We start from the raw sequence: 6,126 nt of genomic DNA on the forward strand, positions 1-6,126 counted from the left end.
GTTTGGAGCATCTATTTGCATGGACTTTGAGGAAGATTTTACAGCAATTTTTTGGGTCATATTACATTAGTTTCTTCTCTACAACATCTTCATCCAACCAGTTAGAGGTATACACACTTCTTGGGGTTACTCGGGCACTTTGGATTCAGTCCAAAACCATTTTGGTCTTTTGTGGGTTTATTGAGATGAGGCTCTAGTTAATTTGTTTGAATTGTTTGAGCACATTTGAGGGCCCAAACACAAGGTTATTTCTAGGTAGCAACAATAGTTTTTACCAGTTAGTTAGCATTTTTTATGGGGATCCTTTCTGAAACTTGGAGCTATTGTATTGACACCTAGGTTTTTCCATAGCTTGCAGTAGCAAGATAAAGTTCCATTCCTATCATTTGATCTCCTATATTTTTAGATTAATACCGTGACTTAGACTTTTGGCTCTATTTATTGTGTTTATTAAAAAAAAATTGTGTTTCAAAAATTTTATTCGTTATATGCTTGTGCATGTATGTGATATTCATTGTGTTTCCTATTTAAGAACATTACATATTCATGGTGAAAAAAACTCATTAAATTTATAAATATAACTCAATAAATTACATAAGGCAAGAGGGAATTACTTAACTATGATATTTTCCACTAATATTTTAGTTAAAATTTCCACTTAATGGCCTTGCTTAAGCGCTATTTTGCACCATGCTAGGGTCATTGTAAGGTATTTATGGAAGATTGGCACTGTGTTGATGGGAGTATGGGATGGGGAAGTCCTCATTATCTGACATTTATGTTTGACATTTCATTGCATTGAGTTTCCCTAAGGCTTCAATGGAGATTGGTGTCATCGACAAAAGGAATTGGTTGTGGGACAGGAAATAATTCTTTTCAATAAACAAGGATATATACATCCCAAGAGATAGATATATGGCTCTGTGGGATAAGAAACCTTAACATTTGTTGGCATGAATATAATTGTCCTGAGAGAATGAGATATGGCTCCATGGGACAAGAATTATTGAGGTGAGTAGATGGTACTATACACATCCCGGTTTGTATGTCCCGCGGACATTGATAAGTATGTCATGGGTATGAAGATTAATATGTCTTGGGGAAACAAAAAATTGTAGCTTGAATAATGTGGAAGAACCTAAGTAAAATGTATACAATCATAACAATAAAACATTTAGTTTGTGCAAAGGTTCAGGACTTGATGGGACCCATTTTTTAAGATGAGGTGGTGGAGGCAACACGAGGCACTAATGACTATTGAGAAATGGAAACAAGAAATTCCATTTCAATATGTCCTTGAATTAAATTGTGAATTAAAATTTAATTATATTCTCATAGCAACTTGTAAATAGTTAACTAAATTTCATTGACTTAATTACTTTGGAATTTCGAGTTGGAAGTATTTGTGTAGTCCTGTTTGTATGATCCCTAAATTTTAGGGGTCCAGGATGAGTTTATTTGAGTTATAATTGGATAACTCAATTTGACTAAGTTATGGTCAATTAAACTTGTTCTAACTATTGGAGGAACTAGTAGAGGTCTAGTAGTGAGTTGGTGCACTGGTGTATCCTCAGTGCTACTCCAGCTAAATCGAGATTCACTCAAGAGAAACTCATGCATGTCAATTCAGAGAAAGACCTAATTGAGACTAGAGTGCAGGGACAGTGTACTATCAGTTATATGATTTTTCAAGTTATACATATCATGCATGCAATCAATTATGGACCTAAGTTTAGATTGCATAGTTTTGGAAGAAGGATTTCCCAATTAAATATGGGTTGATCCTCTTAGGAATTGTGCAAGGAAATAGGGGCTTGGTAGGCAACAGAATTGGCTAAGTCTTGGCCAGAGCAGGCTTGTGAGGTAAAGAGTTGATTATACTTGTGCAAGGATTGTTCTAGAGAGAAAAATCATTGTATTTTTATCTTGGATTTCTAATTAATGCAATATAGATAGTCAGGGTTTTGAGCAGCTTCTTTCCCCAGAGAAATATTATGTTGTGTGCAATTGATTATCTTCCTCTTGTTGATTATTGTTTTCATCAATCTATTGGTTTTCGCTGTTGAAAGTAGAAGTAGATTCTTGTCTCGTGTTTTAGAAAATTACGAGTTTTTTAATCTACAAGAAAATCTACATGGTATTGGAGCTGAAGAAAATATACTAGAGGAGATTTCGGGTTTGGGGTTGCAGGTGAAATTCAAATTTGCAATTCATACTTTAGGATTGGCAAATGGATTTCTACGGTTTGAGACTCGAGTATGCCTTGGAAGGAAACTCGAATTACATAGCATGGAAGGAAAGGATGGAAGCAATGTTGGAGGACAATGGCCTCAAGGAATTCATTGATCAAGACATTCCTAAGCCACCAGCATCGGATGCTAATGATCTGGCTGAATGGAAGAAGTGTGTGGCAAAGGCAAGGCAGATTATTCTTTAGGGAGTTCGAGACCACATTGTCTTAAGTCTCCAAGGCAAACGAACTCCATACTCAATGTGGAAGACATTGACAGACCTGTTTCAGAATAACAATGACCATAGGAAGTTGGCACTGAAGGAAAAACTTAGAAAGATCAATATGGAGAAGGGTGACTCAATTCATAAATACTTGACCAAGTTCACTCATTTTCGAGATGAGCTTGGAAGTGTTGGGATTACCATTTCTGAGGATGATATGGTGAGCCTAGCTCTTCTAAAACTCCCTAAGAGTTGGCATAGTTATCAAGACTCTATCAATGGGAGGGAGAAGCTACCAGATTGGGAATGATTGTGGTCAGATTTGATGCAAGAAGAGATCAAAAGGAACACTAGAGATGGTTCCTCATCAAATACTGATGATGAGGAAAATTATGCTGTAGCGGGTAAGGCAAAGAACGGAAGGGGAAGGCGTCCCAATCTAAATTAGATTATTGTCATGGAGGAAAGAAGAAGGACATGTCGAAAGTCAAGTGCTTTCATTGTCACAAGCTAGTAGATTTTGCTACAAATTGTCTACTCAAGAAGTCCTCAGGAGGAGCGTCGGGTGAGGCTCTTATCTCTCAATTAGAATTGGACTTTACCCTCATTGCATGCATGATATGATCAATTATGAGTAGTGTATGGTACCTAGACAGTGGAGCTTCATTCCACATCACTGGCAACAAGGAACTCTTCAGTGACCTAGAGGAGAAGGATCTCCATATGCATATCGAGATGGGTGACGATAGGTATAGTGCTACTGGATTGGGTATGGTTATCGTTAAAAGGAAGTCAGGTGCTAATCTCACCTTGAGAGATGTTATGTACGTTCCAGGGTTGAAGAAGAACTTGTTATCCATTGCCATGTTGGAGGATAGAGGCTATGATGTGATCTTTAGTGAAGGAAAGGCATTCCTTCGTCATATAGTCACAAGATAGGTAAAGAGGATAGGGATTCGGGTGAAGAATATCTACAAGTTGGAGGTAAAATATTGTGTTTCCTTAAGCACGAAAGCACAAAAGGTGCAGAGACGAGACATTAGTGAGTTGTGGCATAGGCGTTAGGATCACTTGCATCATGGGGCTTTGAAAATCATGCATCATATTTCTATCAGTCTTCCCAAATGTACACTAGAGAAAGTTAATACATGCAAAGGGTGTACTTTGGGAAAATTCACCAAAGCTTCATTTCACGACAGAGATAGTTGAGCACAGGTGATTCTAGAGTGAGTCCACTTAGATTTGTGTAGACCATTCTCAACAACATATACAACAAAACACAAGTATTATGTTATATTTGTTGACAATTTTTCTCGTAAATGTTGGATCTTTTTCATGCAGAAGAAAGATCAAACTTTCGGAAAGTTTTGTGAATTTGAAGCATTGGTCGAGAAAGAGTCTAGCAAGAAAGTTAAATCTATGAGGAGTGATAATGGTGGTGAGTATGTCTCAAATGAGTTTAAGAACATATGTGTGGCAGAAGGGATTAAATGAGAGTTGAAGGCACCCCATAACCCACAGTAGAATGGGGTGGCCGAAAGGAAGAATAAAAGCATTGTGCGGGTAGCATGATGATGTTGCATGATTAGGGCCTACCACTACACTTGTGCGCTGAGGTATGAAACACAATTATTTATTTGTAGAATAGAAGCCCACATCGGATTCTTACTATGATTACACCAGAGGAGGCTTTCTCAGGAAAGAGACCAAATGTTGGTCACTTCAGGATTTTTGGGTCATCAGTATATTTCCATGTGAGCAAAGATGCCCAGAAGAAGCTTGAGCCAACAACAGAGTTGGAGATATTTGTGGAGTACATTGATACACCTCATGACTATCAGTTGTACCTTCTAACCAGCAAAATGACAGTGGTTCACAGGGATATTAGATTCGATGAGGAGAAGGCCATGCAATGTTCCATTGGGAGGGAGCTTCAGCTACATGCGGTTGAGGATATTTTAGCTCCTAAGGTTGAGGAGCCTCATGTTAATGTGGATCAACCACATGCAAAGGATCCGGGAGTGGAGACATCCACTCAGGAAGAGTGTTCCAGAGATGGGAGAAAGTGCACCAAAGAGGCTGAAAATTTATTGCAAGATGTGAGAGAGAATTTTGGAGCACCCACATCACAATGTAGGAAAAGGAGGTCACCTGAGAGGTACATTGCTTACATGGCTCTTATGAGCGGATGTGTTGAGACAGAACCATCTTCCTCTGAGGAGGCAGTGCAGCAACCAGTTTGGGTTGATGCCATGTTGGAGGAGTATGCCTCCATTGTTCGTAATATTTTTTGGGATGTGGTCCCAAGACCGACAGACAAGTCAGTGGTGAGCTCCCAATGGCTTTACAAGATAAAGAAAGTAGTAGATGGTTGTGTGGAGAAGCATAAGTCTAGGTTTGTGGCCCATGGATTTTCATAGGTAAAGGGGATTGACTATGATGAGACCTCCTCTCCTGTTGCAAGGTAGTCATCAATCATATCCATATTGGCACTAGCAGTGCAGATGGGTTGGAAGATACATCAAATGGATGTAAAGAAAAAATCCCTTAATGGAAAGAATGAGGAAGAGGTGTGCATTAAGCATCCTGAAGGTTTTGAGACCTTTGACTGTGAGTCACATGTGTGCTGACTCAAGTGAGCGTTGTATGGGCTGAAGTAAGCACCCCATGCTTGGTACACCAGGATTGATAGCTACTTCCCTGGGTTTGGCTTCACCAAAAGTGAAGTAGATGTGAACCTGTACCACATTGTGGTGGAAGGTAAATTATTTATCATTGTTTTATATGTTGATGATTTGATTCTGATAGGTGATGATAAGTTGATCAAGTCTTGTAAGGAGGATCTTGCAATAGAGTTTTAGATGAAGGACTTGGGGCTCATGCATTACTTTCTGGGCATGGAAGTATGGCAAGGTGATGGGGAAATTTTTGTCTCTCAAGGCAAGTATGCCAATGACATACTGAAAAGTTTCCACATGGAGAGCAGTAAACCCATGGAAACTTCTCTAGCAGGTAACTGGAGGATGGAGGATGCTACTTCGAGTGAAGTAGTGGAAGATACTATTTACATGCAACTTGTGGGTTCACACATATATTTGGTGAACACACAATTGGACATGTGCTATGCAGTTAACTAGCTTAGTCAAGCGATGGTTAGGCCTACCAAGATGTATTGGACGGTGGCCAAGCATGTGTTGAGATACCTCAGAGGCACTACTTAGTATGGATTGTGGTTACAGATGGATAGACAGAGTGAATCTTCAAGGCTTCACTGATGCAGATGGGGTAGGGAATCCATTCGATAGGAAGAGCACATCAGGAGGGATCCTCAGTATTGGGTCAAGAGTTGTTTCTTGATATAGCAGGAAATAGAGATTGGTTGCCTCGGTTCGATAGAGGTAGAGTACATGGCTGCAACTCAAGAAGCATGTGAGGCCATATGGATGAGGAAGATTCTGGTTGGTTTGTTTGGTCAGCATATGGATACAACAGTGATTTACTGTGATAATCAAAGTTGTATCAAACTCTTTGAAAATCCAGTTTTTCATGAACATTCCAAGCATATTGATATCCAATATCATCATCTTTGAGATTATGTATTGAAGCGAATTATGTTGTTGGAGTACGTTCCCACAAAGGAGCAGGATGTTGACATTTTGCAAAGGCATTGTC

This window comes from Pinus tabuliformis, chromosome 9 (assembly GCF_031772625.1).
Source record: "Pinus tabuliformis cultivar Carrire ecotype Pingquan chromosome 9, CPIR1, whole genome shotgun sequence".
NCBI classification, from domain to species: domain Eukaryota; kingdom Viridiplantae; phylum Streptophyta; class Pinopsida; order Pinales; family Pinaceae; genus Pinus; species Pinus tabuliformis.